The sequence below is a fragment of the Psammomys obesus genome, unplaced genomic scaffold (assembly GCF_907164565.1).
Source record: "Psammomys obesus unplaced genomic scaffold, mPsaObe1.curated_primary_1811, whole genome shotgun sequence".
Classification (NCBI taxonomy): Eukaryota; Metazoa; Chordata; class Mammalia; order Rodentia; family Muridae; genus Psammomys; species Psammomys obesus.
In genome coordinates, this window is record NW_026596109.1 from 21,256,119 (window position 1) to 21,275,114 (window position 18,996).

Below are 18,996 nucleotides of genomic sequence, written 5' to 3' on the forward strand. Positions count from 1 at the left end.
CATTTAATGCGTCGGAGTCCCCCCAGGAAAAGGGAACACTGCTGAAAAGGAAAGCCAAGATGCTGAAAAGCTCCTACTGATTAGAATTATCTTCAACTAGAAAACAGGAAGCTACCTAAAACCCCTGTGCAGCTGTGTCTGTTGTGAAATGAACAATTAACACTGCAACAGCCGTACCCAATAATATCTCATTTAAATCATTTTCCCCCACTCAAAGCGTTACTCTTTTCAGAGTCCCTCCTGTGTCTCCCAAATAACAGATTCATGATACTGACTCTTGATACGATGCTTGAAGGGCTCTCTAGAAGGCCCAAGCATGGGAAACACGGCACTGGAAGGTCTCGAGAACCCCCTTTCCTCTCCTTGCTAAACCAGACTGCATTCCTCAAGCTAGCCCCCAAGGGACTTATTTGGCCACTGACGCATTCCTGAGACTAAACACACCAAGGTCCAGCAATGAAAACTCATTATTTTGCGACTCTGTCCATTCAGGACTTAGCAACACACCCTAACGTAGACTCCCCCCTTTCCCCCTGGAAACCCACTCCTGCAAACCCACCTGCCGCTGCCTTCGCCTGGCCCAGAGGCAGTGCCCCTTCCTCCTTGCTCCTCCAGAGTCAGAAATCTTCTTTGTGCGGAGAGTTTGGTGTCTGGGTATGTCCTGTATGGATTCCAAGGGATACCCCCTACGCCTCCCTGCCAAGGGCTAGCTTTGGCTATCCCCACCAATGCCACTCATGCCTATCCGATCCATGGCTCGTGTTTCTGACTAATACAAACACAAACTGTTCAAAAGGTGTATAGTCACAGTGAACCAGGTATTTGTAAGACATTATTTTCCTTTCCTCTTATCTGTTTTTGGCTTCTGGGAGAGCAAATTCAGCAACTTCTAGTCTGGACATTGCTGTCTTATTTTCACTAGGATGGCGGAGCCTGACACTTTCATGTCATCGCTATTATATGCTTATAAAGGTAAGCACGCTTGGTAAGTCACGAAGTTATAAGACTGCGAGAAACAAGAGTGTCATACTCTTATTAATAGGATAGGCAGTGGATACAATCTCAGCCAAGAACAACTAGACAGTATATCAGCATTTTACCTCAAGAACTAGTTGAGGAAGTTCTGCAAAGTTAATGTGCAGATATGCTTGCACGCAGGAGAAGCAAATGGGCAACATCCTTCGTGGCAGCCTGGTATGAAACAGCAAAGGTTGTAACAACTCAAAAGGGATGAAATGTGGTGCTATCAAGAAAAGAATGACAATGTGCACATGCTGGGGAGACACTACCGAGGCAGTATAATACCATTTCTACCAACAGTGACATTGTTATTCTGACTGTACCAACAGAAACGTGGTGCATATACAGAGCATCTGCAGAATGGGTCAACCTAACCAGCCTGGATTACATCTCCTAGAATCTCTCTCCATGTATGGTCCTGGTGAGGGATACCGCAAAAGACTCTGTTGCCTGGAACTTGGACGATAGAAACGAAACAGCAGCCATTTTACTTTTGTGCTTAAAAGTGTGGTCGCTGCACTTTTGTTGTCCCTGTACACTGCATCTTGTGTGCACGCTCATCTCTCTGACGGGCGGCCGCAGCTGGGCCCGCACCCTCTCTTCTCCCAGATTCTCCTAGTTTCTGTGTTCTAGGCTCAGGCGCGCGTTGAGCTCTGTGAAGAGCGGCAGGTCCTTCTGTAGGAAGTCAGTACGTCAGAGGCAGGACGCACTGATGGTCAGATTTTAGTCTGACTGTGGTGGTTTGAAAGAAAATAGCCACCGTGGGTAGCGGCACTCTTAGGAGGCGTTGCCTTGTTGGCGTGAGTGGTGTTGTTGGAGGAGGTGCGCACCTGTGAGGGTCAAGGGTGAGGCAGGCAGACCCACCCTAACTGTGGGCAGCACGGGGGGGGGGGGGGGGGGGGGGGCCGCCCCCCCGCGGGGGGAGAGGGGGGGGGCGGGGGGGGGGGGGGCGGCTGCAGCCCTGACCTGAGCAAAAAGCAAGCTCATTCTCCTTCTCTGCGGACACAACGCGACCAGCTCCCTCCAGTTCCTGCTGCCAGGGGTTCGCCACCATGCTGGACCCTCAAACCGGGAGCCCTTCGTCCGTCAGGTTGCTTTGGTCGGGGCATTTATCACAGAGGAAGGGAGAGTGACTAAGGAACAGCCCAGGAGGTTGCTTTGAGCGCAAGGGCCGCCACACCCTTGAGAGGCGAGCCATCGTCCTCACAGAAGGAGACTGACACCCGGCCTCCAATGCGAGCGCGACCCCCAGGCGCCGAGCTCCAGGTTTCCGGTGAGTGTCCACACGATCAGCGTCTAAACTGGGAGGCGTGGGCGTGGACCGCACAGGCCTTCTAAGTAGCTGACTGCGTCTTGGCCTTGTCGACCAAGCATGCATGCTCTGCCATACAGACTCCTCCCTTCCCTTGGGCCAGTCCAGCCACATCATATGTTAATTGTATCTATATCTATTTGTTATTTTTTCTGGGTTTTGTTTGTTTAAGATGGGATCTCGCTCTGTATGCAGGCTGCAGCTGTGAACCTGAGGTGATTCTCCTGCGTCAAGCAATCCCTGAAAGCGTAGATGCGAGCTGCTACAGCCTCTAAGCCACATTTATCCTGTTATCTAGAATATGAGTTAGTTTTCAGCAGGGAATGTTGACTCCTGGGGAAAGGTGAAGAACAACCACGCAGAAGTACTTGTCTCCACCACCAGACAGGGGGGCAGACTTAGAAAACCCCACGGAGAGAGCTCTCTGCTCTCCACATCTGCAGCCACGTTCAGTCTCGCCCTTCCTCCTCACCAAGCACTGTTCTCACAAGTGTTATTTTCTTCTTAGATTTAAAAAAAAAAAACTGTGGGTGTGTCTCTTTGTGTGTGTCTATGTGTTTGTGTTGTATGTGTTTGTGTGTGCGTCTGTGCGTGTCTCTGTGTGTGTGTGTGTGTGTGTGTGTATGTGTCTGTGTGTGTGTGTATATGTGTTTGTCTGTGTGTCCGCCTGTGCATATGTCCAGAAAACGTCATTGGATGACCTGGAAATGGAGTTACAGGTGGTTATGGTGTGGGTGCTGGGAGTTAAGGTGGGGGCCTCTGCAAGATCAGTCACTGCTGGGCCAACTCTCCAGTCCCAGCAATGCCCTTTGTATCTCTCTCCAGCCACATGCTGGTACAGACGCCCACACTCAGCACAGTACGGGGGCTACCGGCTGGGTGCATGCCAACCAGAAGGTTACACTGCATTTCTTTTCCTCTTAGAAGCTTGACAGGGTTGGCTTTGTCTAGCCTTTCCCACCCTGATTCTCACAGAGCTTCTTCTAGACGAGGCCCATGTGGAGAAAAAGAAGCCAACGATTCCACAGGGAACTCTGCATTTGAAAACTCACTTCTAAGAGTCCATGACGTGACAAGGCAACACTGAAGCGTCCTCACCTTCACATGGCAGAAGAGCTGTCGTATTTGAAGGTGTGGCCAGGCCAAGCACTTTCAGAAGATGCAGTCTGGATTCAGAAGCATCTTCACTGGAAGCGGAAGCCAGTCCAGTCCCTCCTCAGGAGGAGACCTGTCCCTCGATGAGGCAGCCGCTTCAAGAAGACAATGTCTCGCCTAAGTAAAAACGCTTTGCAACAGGAGCCTGCTGTTTCCAACCTGGATAGCCTACACCAAATTATGCTGGCTGACCTGATGCGCCAAACAGATTAAATCAGATTTGGGTTTTGAAATACTTCTTCCATTTGTTTGAAGCAAAGCCGATCATTTCAACAAATAGTCCTTAAATACGGTCTGTTAAGACGGAACGAGAACTGTTGGGTGGACGCCGACGGTCGCCCACACTGACGAGCCCTGCGGGGATCTGTCCTCACTGTTCCGTGGCCTCAGCTCATGCCACCCGCTCACCGTTCTTAGCGGTGGCAGGGGCTGCCTGTGGGCTCACAGAGCTGGCAAGCACCCCACCCCGCCCCTGCACGGGGTCTGGCCACCTCAGCCCAACGCTCGTCCCATTCCTTGCACGCTGCTGCCAAGCTTAGCTTTCTCCCTGGGAAGTGCTGACCACAGGGTCCCTTTCTTGTGTTCTAGATATTGGCCCGCCCTCTAAGGCGGAATTTAAGCACCAACAGGACAGGACTCTAATCCATCTTGCCTGCCAGCCCTATGTGCCCGGTTCAGTGGTCTCTCAACCGTCAAAGACTTCTAATCTACCTCAGGGTTAGAAGAAAATCACCAATCTTATTCAGAAAGTACAGACACATCTCCAGCCACAGGCTAGATCTGGCCGCATACCAGAATTCAGGCTAGTTCCTCAAAGCCACAAACTCTAATTTTGAATTCATTTCCGAAATATTTAATTCTACACAATGACCACTAGAGGGCGCCATATCCAAATACTATAAAATCAAAGTTTTATTTTGTTCTCATTTTCTTTCCCCCAGAGCTAAAAATCTTAAAGTCTTGCTGCCGCGTTCTCCTCTCGGTTAATTTAACAGATGAAAGCAAACCTGAAAAACTGTGATGGAGGGCAGATTCTACTCCACAGCAGGGCGCTGTGGCATTTAGAAAAATCCTCTTGGTTGCCCCACCTATAAGGCCCCTCTTGGCCCTCCTCTGGCCTCAAGGCATTAAGAAGTTGACGCCACCCTGGCCTCCCACCTGAGCGTCATTGTCTCTGCTATTGTCTGAAATCTGTCAGCCAGCCAGCCATGCAGTCTCGGTCCTCCCACCCCCCTCCTCCTCCACCACCACCACCACCACCACCACACACACACACACACACACACACACACACACACACACTGACCACTGAGGCAGACAGAAAGTCCTGGATTTCTCCCTTTGTTGACCCACTGTCTGGCTTTTCTCACAGAAAATGTACTCTCCATGATGCCAGCTCCATCCGTGCCCAGAAACCACCCCGTCAGGCTGTCGTTGCTGGGTGCTCTCTGTGCCCCTGCTGTCTTCAGGGATGGTGGATGAGGCACACAACTTTGACCACAGGCGGGTTGGCACCCGTCACAGCACCATTTCTTTAACTCTTGTGCCATCATGCTGCCACACTGTCCTCTGTTCATCTGCCAGGCACACAAGAAGAGAAGACTTGAGGTCCTTGTTGCTCTGTTCTGGGTGTCTTCAGCAACTACGTGGAAAATGGGTCCATTCCCCATGACCCATACCCACACCCAAGCCTGAGCTGGACCGCACCTTTATCCTAGTAAGTGTCTTTCCATATCACATGGGCTCAGTTTCCCCTTCTTGCCCTCCACTCTCACGCTGTCCACTGCATTTGATCCCCGGGCTTAGGCTTGTCACTTCTCTTTTCCTGCCACCTTTATAGGCCACTCTTTTCTAACACCCTTAATTTTTGTCCATTTATAATATAATTATATAATATAATGAACATAATATAAAATCCACCACAGTTCCTCCTTAACTTAGGAGGACCAACACATCAACTGTGGCTAAATCGTTGTCCTTTTCCGCTCCTCCCCTAAACACAGACAGGGAGAGCAGTATTTACTGACAATAGCCTTGTAAGATGACACAATACAATTAAGAAGACTAAGTCACCCATGAGGCCTCAACCCTATATGAAGAGCTACAGGCACCTAAAGAATCTGGAGAGCAGGAGAAATAGTCTTCCTTGGGAAAGACCACAGTAACTGGTTACCCAATTCCAACTGGTCAGCCCTGAAAACATAAACACTCAAAAGACACTATTCAGGTTGAGCAGATTATACTTAGGAATATATATGTGTATGTCTAGACATATATGTATGTAACAACAGTTAATGAGAAAGGAGGCCAGGAATTTGAAAAAGAGCAAGGAAGGGTATATGGGAGGTTTTGGAGTGAGGAAAGGGAAGGGTTAAATGGTGTAATTATATTATAATCTAAAAAAATAAATAATTTTAGTGCAATAAAAATAGGTAAAAACAGAAATAAAAAACCCAAGTACCAGGACAAATAAGTTGCCCTAGGCCACACAGCAAGCAAGTCAAATGATGAAACAATGTAATCTCTTTTAGAAGGAGCATATCATCCTGAGAGCAGGTTCCAAAGTGTCACGTGAACCCATTTCAATTAATACATGCTAGCAATAGCTCTTATGATCTTAGATACATTGTAAAAATTAAGAGAACTACAAACAGAAATCAACATGTTAACTATCAGAGGAGAAAACTTCAACTCACCTCTCCAAGTTATTAATAAATCAAGCCCACATGGGAATAACACACTGAGCAATATTGTCTCTTGGGCTCTATAGAACCCAGTTCTTTCTCCCCAATTAGAAAAACACTCATGGTTTATTTATAAAAACCAATAATTAAGTAGCCACTGGCTCTCAAACGTTTTGGCCTTAGGATCCTTTATACTTGACTAGTGATTCCAAACAGCTCATATTACACTGTTTGCACTACATTTGCCAATATTTACCGTAAGTTAAAACTGAAAGATGAATAAACTGTAACTAGTAAAAAATAAATAATTATCTTTAAAAAAACTGAAAGATGTTTATGTATTGTTCTAGATTGAGCTCTGTTGTGAGATAAAAACACTCTAACCAAAAGAAGAGAGAAAGAAAGACAGACAGAGAGAGAGAGAGAAAGAAAGAAAGAAAGAAAGAAAGAAAGAAAGAAAGAAAGAAAGAAAGAAAGAAAGAAAGAAAGAAAGAAAAGAAAAGAAAAGAAGCAAGAAAGCAAGTCAGGGCAGGAACTCCAGGCAGGCTTGCTTGCTATTCTACAATGTTACCTCTGGCCAAGGACCTGGCACACAAGGAAGGACACTGCTTGCTGGCTGTTTCCCAGGCTCATGCTTTACTAGCTTTCTCTTGCGGCCCACAGCCACAGGGAATGCTGCTGCCCACAGTGGGCTTGACCCTCCTATAGCCATTAACCATCAAGACAACCTCCCACAGACATGCCCGAAGCCATCTAGGCAGTTCCTCCACTGAGATTCTCCTCTCAACTGGTTCTAGGCTGTGTCAGATTGACAGTTACAGGACAATATGCATTTGGAAAACCCAAAGGTTTAAGTAACAAAGACAGACTCATTGAATGTTCGTATAAATAAAATTTATAAAAAGAATACCTTCAGTTACTACCTGATCTTATGTGACCTTGCAACCCCAGCTTGAAAGGCTGAAGCAGGAAGATCTCAAGTTCAAGGCCTCTCTGAACTACAAAGTGAGCTCCAGGGTAGCCTAGACAACACAAGGAGTGTCTGTTGCAGAACAAAAATTTACAAAACAAGATCTGGTAGAGTACATGTGAAAGGACCAGGTCTGACCCCTCCTCCAAAAGTCATCAGTCCCAGGAATTAGGCCATAGGTCACCAATTCCAGGAATAAGAAAACCATAAAATTCCCTACCCAAGAAGTAACCTGGAGGTAACCACAAGAATGGGAAGGAATCTTTTCTCAGGGTGGGGCATCTGTGCTGGGCAGCCCACCCACCTAGCATTCCTGAGGTCGTGGATAGATCACTCAGTGTTGATTATGTTAGTTAGCCAGTCACTTTGCAGCAAGCTTGTCCTTGATGAATGTCATCCAATTGTGTAACTACGGGGCCAAGTTCTCGCTCAAACCCCAATAAAAACCCTGCCATGTAGTTGCCCAGGCTTTCCTCTCTGATCCACTGCATTGGTGATGGTTGAGAGACCAAGCTTAAGCCCAAATAAAGCTCTTTGCTCTTGTATATGTGGTCTGGCTCCTGGTGGTTTCTGGGGACCTTCATATCTGGGCACAACACATGCCAGCATGCCCAAGCTTCTAACTTCAACCCCAGAATCATAAGAAAGAGAAACAAATAGTGACTCTCTTTATCATACAATGCAATCAAAAGCCAGCTGGATTCTCAGCATTCTGCCTTCTGTGTGTAGGTGAAGGCTCTGAGCAAGCCTGGCTTCACCAAGAGAAAGGAAACCCCTAACACCCAGACAGGCTTTGGTGTATGTCAGGTGCTGGCCTGGCCCACAGCCAGCCTCGATGGTTTCCTGTTGGACCTCAACAAGGACACAGAACACATCACATAAGACCACTTGGCGACCATAGTGGACCAAAGTAAAGACAGACCATGAACTTGCCGGTGTCACAGAATACCCACCCCCTTCCCCATGCCAGTCAGTGTGAGTCTCCACCCCCTCCTAGTCTCCTAGTCTCACAGCCACACAGTGTCACCTTCCTAACACTGCCCTCCCACGGTCCCAGAGGCGAGAAGTCCCAGGGGATCAAGTTTGGGGATCCTTGGCCTGTGGCTGGATGACTGCCTTCGCCTTCCCAATCCTCTGTGCGTGGATCATCTCACTTTGCCTTTCTCTAGGAACATCTGTCCCTGGACTTAGTGGCCACCCACACAGTCCTGGATGATCTTTTCAAGATTCTTAGAGGCTCTGTACGCCCTTTCCCACAGGAGCTTACACACACACGTTCTAGGAGTTGAATGTGGACATCTTTTTGGGAACCAGTCAATCCATTTCCTTTCCTGTTATTGTTTAGATCTAGAATTTGCCCCAAAGGCTAATGTGCTAAATGCTTGGTCCCCAGTGCCACAACACTCAGAGATGGGGCTCCCAGGAACTGACTGAATTCCAATGACTACATAGCAAAAATAATGAAGGAGTGTTTTAATTGCTCTCTAAGACAATTGTGGATGTTTTTTTTCTGTTGCCATACCAAAATTCAACAAGTGATACTTTTTTAAACTATATGAAGTAGGCAAGCATAGGGACAGACTAGAATGTACTCATCTTAGGCTATACACACTCCTCTTTCTGATAACAAGCCTAGCAATCCAGGACCCTCTACATCTCAAATTAAACAGTGGAATAAGGAACTGCTCCTTGGCAACATGAAGCAACTCTCTCTTTCTGTGGTCTCTTTGCATTCAAAGGTATTCTAGAGCATGTTCTTAACAAACCCATCCATCTGACCAGTAAATCCTGTTGGGAGCCTCAAATGGTTGCAGTGCTTTGGGGAATGACGACCAGCCTCCCACAGCGGAAGCTGCTCTTGAGTCCCTGCTGCTAGCATGAGCTTCCCCTGGAATGGAGTCATGGGAGTAAGGCAGATGACAGTACCTCTCTGCCAGAGGCATGGCGCAAACTTACAGCAGGCTAAATGAATCCAAGAAGCCTATGACAAGGTGTTCCAGGGCAGTTTCTGCTCTCTAGAGCGGAACCAAACTTTGCTGCCACTTAGATTTTAGGTTTCCCTCCCACCTCACCAGGTAATGACACAAGCTTGCTTGCCTTCCTGTCTGCCCGCACCCCTCCTTTTCTCGCCTCCCTTTCCCTCTCCCCCTCCCTCTTTCTCAATCTCTTTCTTTCAAATTAGCCCAAGTGGAAATCCATACGGATGTGGTACCTGGAAGGTTTTCCTGTCAACTACTTCAAGTAGATTAAATCTCGTCCCATTAGAAGGTATGGAATCTTATGGATGAAAACAAAAGCAGCTAGCTGTAAAAACCTGACTTCACCTGCCTGTACGTGCACAGACTGAAAGCGGAGGGCTGGGGAAAGGTACTCCTCCCAGACCCTACACAGCCAAAGAATGCCTGCCTAAAACGTCGGTGCCTAACTTAGCCCCTTTTCAAGGCTGAAGGCACAAAGTATGACTGAGATTTTGCTTATGATGCCCTTTCTACACCCCTAAAGGGCACCTGAGCGTCTCCGGTTATTATCCTAAACTTGAAGTCAATGTGGATTCCAAGAACAGCAGAGCCTGAGGCAGATTACCAACACCTGTCCCCCAAAGCAGGCCTGCCCATTTTCTGAGAGCAGAGTGTCCCCTCAGACAATAGCTTCTGAACCACCTTGGAGAACCAGAACTGAGAAGGTAATCACCTAGACCACAGCTTGGTCAGGATTGTTTAACTGAATCTACTTGCCTTACTCATGTTTTAAATTTAAATTGAAAGCTTGATGACGTGTGGTGAAATAGCTCAGTGACTCCAAGACTGACGCCAGGCCATGCGCTCTCTCTCTCTCTCTCTCTCTCTCTCACACACACACACACACACACACACACATACACATTGTGTGTGTATGTGAGCCTCCCACCCTGCCTTTTTTCTTTTTTCTTGTTTTTTTTTTCTTTGTTCTCACATATGTCTGGGTTATGGAGTCAAGGAGAAGGAAACAGAGACAAAATGAAGATAGGACTAGACTTTTATCAAGCAAAAAAGGCCCCTTCCTAAGCAGGGACTCCCCTTTCTACTACTTTTGCTTGGCACCTTCTGTCTCTTATCCTGGCAGTCCCTGCTGTCAATCCTCAGGGACACACCAGACAATTAAAAGGCCCTAGGGTGTCTGCCATCAAAAGACCCTTCATGGCAGGACAAATTGACTCAGCCACCAATTCAATATTTGTACAACCAATATGAAGGGGTTTACTTTTTTCCTCTGTCTTTATTTCTCATATCTCCTTCAAATATCTCTGACTAAATTTTGGGGGCCTTCCTTTTCCAGTTTAGTACACTCTTTAGAACTAAGGATTCAGGAACCATGTCCCTTCTCATCATAGACTAATAGAACCGTGCCCCTTTGTGGACTGTCCCTTCCCATCCCTTACCCTAACCATAGGGAAAGAGGCACTGTCAAACATGGCACCCACTGACCTACTCGATTGAGCATATGGCCGCCTAGGATCCTCTTCTTATGATTAGATCCATAACTCCTGGCCGTAGATAAAACTGTTGCCCCAACTCTCATTCAGGTAGTCTAACCCCACACAGGTGCCAACACCTTCCTCTAAGAAGCTCCTCAGGAGGTGTCTTAGGGTTTTCCTGCTCTGGAGAGACTCCATGACCACAGTAATTCTTATATAAAGGGAAGCATTTAATTGGGGCTGACTTGCAGTTCAGAGGTTCAGTTCATTTTCATCATGGCAGGAAGCATGTTAGCATGCAGGCAGACATGGTTCTGGAAAAGAAGCGGAGAGCCCTACATCCAGATCAGCAGATGGCAGAAGACTGAGCCACTAGACCTGGCTTAAAATTCTGAGACCTCAAAACCCACCCTCTAGTGACGCACTTCCTCCAACAAAGTCATACTATAACAGGACTCTCAGACCCACCAGCAATATAAACACTGACACAGAGGTTTTTAGATAGTGTAAAGTTAAGGTATTTTAGCTGGGCAGATTCCCTGCCAGCTTTCTAGTTTAACGTGACTAACCCTGGCACTATGCCTTGCCATGTGCTCACCTCTCCACTCCTGTTCCCATCCGTTCACCTCTACGTCCCACCAGCAAATCACCTGCATCTGCCTTCTACCTCCCAGAATCCCTCTCTCTCCCGGAAGTTCTGCCTTTCTCTTCCGGCCCAGCTAAAGGCCACAAGCTCTTTATTAAAGCCAGTCACATAAAAGTCTAGATTGCCTTAGGCAGGTGAGGAATATAAAGATAGTCATAATTTGGGAAGCCTTTTCTAGTCACTCATTCTAGCTCCCAAATAAGGAGACAGAGAACTATAGATTTATTCATCAAGATTTAAGATACAAGAGCTGAGCAGATATTGATCTATTCTAACCCTCTTTGATAGTCTGGCTACATCCCAGCTGCCAAATGATACAAGCCTTAGGAGAAAAATTAGACAGACCTCTAAATAAAAATGAGAAAATACTCAGACACAGAAGAGTTTAGACAAGAACCTACTGTGACACCCCATGATGAAACTGAAAAGGGGTGCCCCAAGGTTGTTAGAGAAACAACCTCATTTTATCCACTTGCTATGTAAGACACCCCCAAAGTTATGAGAAAGTTCAATGGAATCCTACAAACATAGATTTGAGGAGATTTAAGGAAGCCATCGTTTCGTGTGTATGCATTCACCCTTTATGAAGCAGATATTAAATTCATGGGCAACTCAGAACAGAATTATCCCCCAAGATTTGGCAACAACAATATTGGCTCCTCATTCACAGCGTGAACATGATAGGAAGAGGAAGCTACAGCCATAGAACAATGACATAAGGCTCCAGGTATTGATATTTCCCAGGATCGGTTGCTAGGTGGAGGTTACAAAGCTTGAATTTGATACTCACACCATGTTGTTTAGCAGCTTTAAATGCTTGGGACAAGGTTGAAAAAAACCAAGAAAGAGATCTGAATCATTTACTAAAATAAAATTATACAAGGCCCAAAAGAAGCCTTCACTGACTTTTTGCAAAAAGATTTATTCAGCTATAAATAGAATAGTGTAAGATCAGAAGGCAGACAAATACTAACTGAATCTTTGTTTTTAAAAATGCTGATTCAGAATTAGCAAAAGGGTGGTGAGGCCTTTAAAGGCAAGATCAACACCAAGAGAAAAAGACTTTTCAGGTTGTACATGAGCAGGACACAACAGCTGTTGGTCTTTCAGAGGTTCCAACCACCCTACTTTTAAGTAGGTTAAGTAAGCATGAAAAAATAAAAATAACAATATTTTCAAATGATAATTTACCAAAGGCGCCCTTACCTTACTGGCATGAGATGAAAAATGGGTTTTCTTAAACCATGTGCCTTAATTCCATGTTAGGATGCTAGATTGTAGACTGCCACGCTATCTTGTATATCAGCCTTTGAGTTTTGTTTTGTTTTGTTTTGTTTTCCTTAAGTAAAAAGGATACTTTTGTTGCTTGGTATTAAAAATCACATATAACAGATTTTAAAATTTTTAAGTCCAGAGGGTTACTACAATTCAAACTTGTTTTCTAACTCTCTAAGAGTTGGGGTGATTTGAAGCTAAGATAAAATAGTTGATCAGAGCAGTGGTGGCCTTTAATCCTAGCAGAAACAGGCGGATCTCTATAAGTTTGCTCTTTTCTAAATTCTAGAGTTTCAGTGAGTAAATGAAGTGGTTGTGGCACATGCCTTTAATTTCACCACCCAGGGACAACACTCAGATACAGCTCCTAGTTGGTATGTGTGCACACTAGAGAAATCACATACCATGTTTACAGATTATTATAAAAATCCTCTACAGCCTTACTAGAAAGGCAGCTAATTTCCAGTGGACACAGAACAAAGAGCAGCTTTTGCACACGCCAGTAAGCTCATCTCCCTGCATGCAACCCTGACCAGTATTGAACCAGATGATGCCCTAATTGTGGGTATCATATTTATTGGTGAATTGGCAACTGGAGACGCTTCATAGAACAAAAAGTAGTACATCAACATTTGCCTGTTGGCTTCTATTGCAAACACTTTCCATATACAGAGAATAAATATTCTCTCTTTGAGAAACAACTCTGGACATTTTAGGAGGAACAGAGACCCTTATACTCAGTCATTACCAAACACCCTATGGTCATAAGGGCGCCCCTTACAATGAGGGCTGGATTGTTCGCAGGCAGAGTTCTCTGCAGGTGTTGTCGTGGAAGAGAAGGTATTATGGTGGAACCGGCTCCTGTCTGAATTCCCGTCACCAGGATGCTGTAGCAAAGGGGTTTGTGCCCTCCCTCACTGAGGAAACAGCTTGGTTGCTGGCAATTCCCATCCCTAACCCACCCCCCTCCTCCCAAAGAGGCACCTGTGGGGACCAACCAGTGGTGACAACATTTGGCTAACGCATGGTTTACTGATGGTTCATCAACCACCAACAGAACCAAAACTAATGGAAGTGGCAGCCTCTAGACCAGGCCATGGAATGGCCAATACTGAGGGAGGACCCACAAAATCAGCACAGCACTATTGGCTACAAAACAAACAACTAGGAAAGCAAAAGGAAAAGCTCTGTCCTTTCCAGTTCGTGGTGCCTGTGACATGGTAAAGCTGTATGGTCATCAAAACAGAAAGCCACTGACTGGCAGATAAATAGTCAGAGGAGGCATGAATAGAAATGGTAAAACCTGGCAAAACTTAGCAAAGACATTAAGTTTTATGTAGCACATACAGGCAAGACTGACAAAATTATGAAATACTGAACAAATTGGCATCGTGATTAATTAAGACTAGAATATTAAGATTTGCCAAAGAACAAATTCAGAATAAATCAGCAAGATGATAAAACCTGAATACTCCTAACACTAAAATATAAGGGAAAATGGAGAACCAAATTAAACTAAGACAACGGTATGAAAATAACTATTATAAGTAATTTATAGCCAAGTGGAGGTTCACACATTTAATTCCAGCACAGGGAGGCAGAGGCAGGCACATAAAAATTTCCGTGATTTAAATATAAAAGTTGCTTACAAAAGGCAGGCTGAAATTCAAAGTGAATGCCCTTTGTGATCTAAAAATAAATACACTTAAATAATTTTATATGTAAAGAAAAATGGGAACATAGGAACACTTACCATATACACTAAGGTGATAATACCTTTTCTGCTGCCAAAAAAAATTTTGTCCTAGAGAAGATATAATCTGCCAAAAAAAGGAAAACCCCAGGGATAGGGTGGGGGCAGGTTTTTTTTTTTCCTCTCTCCCTCTCTTTCCAGGAGATTTTATTCTCCTAAGGAATAAATCCAGGAATAAATCCACCTAAGGAATCCAGAGACCATTGGACAAAACATCTGAAGAAAGAGGACCGATCATCAAGAGAACATGTCCTAAGAAAAAGAGTAAATTGGCCAAGTCCACCTTCAGCTTGTCTCTACTGCCCTTTACAGACAAATGGTCTTTATGTGGTCCCAATTCAGTTAAAAGTTTATGCTGGCTTTGGGGTTGGAATACAGCTTTCTTCCTCTCTAAAACCATGCATGCTTGTTAATGGAAAATCCAAAATCTCTGTCTCATATCAGAAGAGCCACCTGGAATGGGACAGCGGAAAACAGAAAATAAGGGACTGCTCTGCTGCCACTGATCTCATAATCTTTTGGTTTTCATTTGACCCTCTAAAACTTTTCTAAAGGTATAAATATTATGTCAAAATCTACATGATTATTATAAACTTTCTGTCACGATACTAGTAGTCATACATAGTACTAATTCCAGAAATAAGCTTCATCCAGCTTCCTGTATGTGTTTTCCGGTTTGAGGCTGAAGCAGGTAACTAGGAATAAAGTTTGTGTGCCTCAGATGAACTTAGTAGACTGTGTCTTCAAATGCTCCAGAGATCTGCTGATATGGCATTTAAAATGTTTAGGTTTTCTACAATAAACCATGATCATTCCTAACAGTAACCTCTGAGTTCCCCAAGAAGATGATTGGGCCTCTGCAATGATGAATCCACCCAGATTGTGGTAACCCTAACCACTGGGGAAAACTGCCCCAAGTCTTTTCTCTCTCTCTAGATGGCGGACAAACAGTGGACACCATTGAGTTGACTGCTGCATTCTACTTAGCCAAGACTGCCATTAAGCTGACAAGCACCACCCAAATATCAGCCTCAGACTACAGACTGCTTACAACATTCAAATTGCTGAGTTCATAGGAGACTGACATGAACATTTTACAGAACTTGAACTCAAAAATACTTAATCCTAAAACTGTCAAATACAACCAAGCTGGACATTTTAGAAAGCTTAGCAGAAATGGCTTCAGTATTGTAAATAGTTTTATTGTGTTAGAGTTAAAAACTTTTCGTTTTCATTTAGACAAAAAGGGGACAGTGTTGCAGGATATTTGATTACAATCACCCTGCGATTGTGTTGTTTACTGGAAATAACTGTTTCTAGTTGTGATGTGGCTCAGCCCTAGCACACACCTTTAATCCAAGAGCTTTCTGCAAACAGCATAAAAAAAAATCAACCATAGATTAAGAGGTGGAGCAAGCAACCAGTTGACAGGGAGTGAACACAGGAGGAAAAAACAGAGTAAGAGGAAGTCAGGAAGATGGATAGAGAGATGCACAGGAAGTAGGAGGGAGGGACATTCAGTTTGAGAGGTTTTTGAGACCGAGTGGGGAAAGAAATTCTTTTTCCTGCTGGGGCATCATCTGGGTGATTTCTCTGCCTTTCTGAGCTAGCAAGCTTTCACACCAGAATCTGGTTCCCGAGTCTTCATTGGTAAAATCAGATGATGAGATTTTGCTAGAAAACAATACACTTACGTATGGAGCCTGACATTCTTGTGATCAGTCTTGTAAATCCTTTTGCATTGTACAATCTTGAAAAGTCCAACACAATATCAAAAATATTCTTCAGGGAACATATTCAGTTCAAACTCTGGGCAATAGCCTGCCGGCCTCAAAAACCATGGAAACTGTCAACACTCCTCCCTTTGGGGAATGGCTATCTTCTCCCTGATTCTCAATAAGCTCATACACATTATCTCTTTCAGGATCTGAAAAATCCAGTTATAAGTGATCATCTACCAAGAGTTGCCACCTGGACTATTCAGGCTATGTTTAACTCCAGACCAGTGAACTGAGGTATTTCATGAATGCTCCTCAGTGGAGTCCAAGAGACATTGCAACTCAAGGGGAAATTAGAGAGACTATTTCTGCCCTACTCAGATCTCTGTCCCCACTTAACATGAAGCAGTCCCAGAAGACCAATCTTCTGTCTTCAGTTCCCTAACAGACTGGGGAAAGTCTCTCAGGAGAAGTTGATGCAGGCAAACACACAGACAGCTTAGCCGCCTGGGACCCCACCTGGCTGGGGTTGTGGATACACACTTCTAACAGTGTGCCTAGTGACCTTTGCCCCCTGCTGTGCACTGAACTGCACATGGCACCCCACTTCAACAACGGAATAAATTACGCCTCCTGGGCAGCGGTTGGTGACTCCCTTCTCTGTCATCCATTCCCATTCAGGTGTGTTCCTGAACATACCCAGGTCTGAGACACAGGGGTCAGTTCAACCTGAAGTAGTTTTGGGTACATGCACAATAAGGCAAAATGTGTCCTTCAAGTAAACTTTTAGAAAAACAAAATCCCCTGTTTACCACCTGTGTTAGTCACTGTTATGTTGGTGTGAAGAGACACCATGACCAAGGCAACTCTTATTTAAAAAAAAAAAATCACCCTATCTCTGCCCACACTTCTGGCAGAAGCCTCCTACCCCGCCAGAGGCCAGAAGAGCACCTGAACCCCAGAGGAATACCCCTCACCCCCTCCCCGCCACCAGATCAGAGGCCATGCACACCACTAGAGCTCTAGCCCCTAACTTGGGCAGTGACTCCCTGCTGGATCAGAGGTCATCCAAGCCATCGGAAATCCAGCCCCCCAACTCAGGCAGAGATCCTCTATTCAACCACAAACTGCTCCAGCCACAAGACCAGAGAGGAAACAGAAACCAAGGAAGACCAACCACAAAGACAAACACAGAAATCAACACCCAGGCCTATAATCACCTCAAATCCAGATGCCTAAACATCAGTGAAAGAATACAATCAACCACAGCCAGGAAAATACATCACCACGGGAGACCGGCCATCTCCCTACAACCAGCCTTGACTATTTCAACAGAGCTAAGGCACAGGAAGACGATGTTAAACCCAACTTCATGAAGATGACAGAGGTCCTTAAAGAGGAAATGAATGAATTCCTTTAAAAATTAAGGAAAAGACAAACTAAATAAATAAATAAATAAATAAATAAATAAATAAATAAATAAAGGAAATCAATAAACCCCTTTAAAAATGCCAAGAAAGCCAAGAAAAAAACTGACCGGTGGGCTGGAGTGATGGCCTACTGGTTAAGAGCACTGGCTGCTCTTCCAGAGGTCATAAGTTCAATTCCCAGCACCCACATGGTGGCTCACAGCCATCTATAATGAAATCTATTGCTCTGTGCAGGTGTACACGAAAACAGAACATTGTATACATAATAAATAAATATTTAAAATAAATAAATAAAAAACTGACAGGTAAAGGAAACTATTAAAGACCTGAAAATGAAAATGAAGAAAACACAAACTGAGGGAATTCTGGAAATAAAAAATCTAAGTAAGCAAACAGAAACTACAGATTCAGGCATTGCCAACATAGTATAAGACATGAAAGAGAGAATCTCAGGCATTAAAAATATGATAGAAGAAATAGACACATTAGTCAAAGAAAAGGTTAAATCTAAAATTCATGACACAAAACATTCAGGAAATCTGGGACACTATGAAAAAACAAAACCTAGGGATAATAGGATGAGAAGAAGAAGATTCCCAGTTCAAAAGCTCAGAAAATATTTTCCACAAAATCATAGAAAAAAAAAAATCCTAACCTAAAGAAAGACATGCCTTTAAAGGAAAAGAAGCCTATAGAACACCAGGTAGATTGGACCAGAAAAGATAGTTCCCTCAGCACATAATAATTAAAATACTAAACACAGAGAACAAAGAAAAAAATTTAAAAGTAGCGAGGGAAAAGACCAAGTATGAAGCGTAAAGGCGGACCTAGTAGAATTGCACCTGACTTCTCAAAAGCGACGCTAAAATCCAGAAGGGGCTGGACGGATGTGTTGCAGACTCCGAGGCCTCAGATATCAGCCCAGACTGCTACACCCGGCAAAACTCAGAAGCACCACAGGTGGAGAAAACAAGCTATTCCGTGACAAAGTCAAATTTAAACAATAGCTATCCACAAATCCAGCCCTATGGTAGACACTTGAAGAAAACTCCAACCCGAGGAGATTAGCGACACCTGTGAAAACACAGGCACTGAATAAACTAATCTCCCTGCCCCTGGCTACCTTGCAGGTGTGGCTGTGGGGTACGTGTGCATCAGAAGGTGGCAGAGAGGAAAAGCCTGTGTCTACGATCAGTTCAGTGTTCTGACCTGACGAACATCTGAATTGTTAGTAACCTAACATACCCAGGAAAAAGCAAGCCTGAGGCCACCACCAGTCCAGAACCAGGAAGGCCTGAACTGGCTCCGAGGTCAGAAAGCAAGCCAGAGACTAGAGGAACCCAGCCTGGGACAACCCCGGCAAAGGGCCACTTGGGCAAGCTAGGCAAGGAGCAAGCCTGAGACAATTAACAGACCAGTGCCGGGGGGCGCAGACAGGGAGCTAGCCTGTCCTACACAGGCCTGGGGTTCCGAGGAGGCAGACTGTGCTGGAGATGACCCCAGCCTGGTGCCATAATGCTCTAGCGGGGCATGGCACTCCCGAGACAGACCCAGACGCTCAGAGACCCGGGGTGCCACT

At 45.0% G+C, this 18,996-nt stretch overlaps 1 non-coding gene across 1 annotated transcript; it reads left to right on the plus strand.

Moving 5' to 3' along the window:
* The first annotated feature begins 18,525 nt into the window (after window positions 1-18,525).
* Window positions 18,526-18,661, plus strand: LOC129692631 (small nucleolar RNA SNORA17). Its single transcript, XR_008722736.1, has one exon. It is a non-coding gene; the product is annotated as a small nucleolar RNA SNORA17 (small nucleolar RNA).
* Window positions 18,662-18,996: the final 335 nt, after the last annotated feature.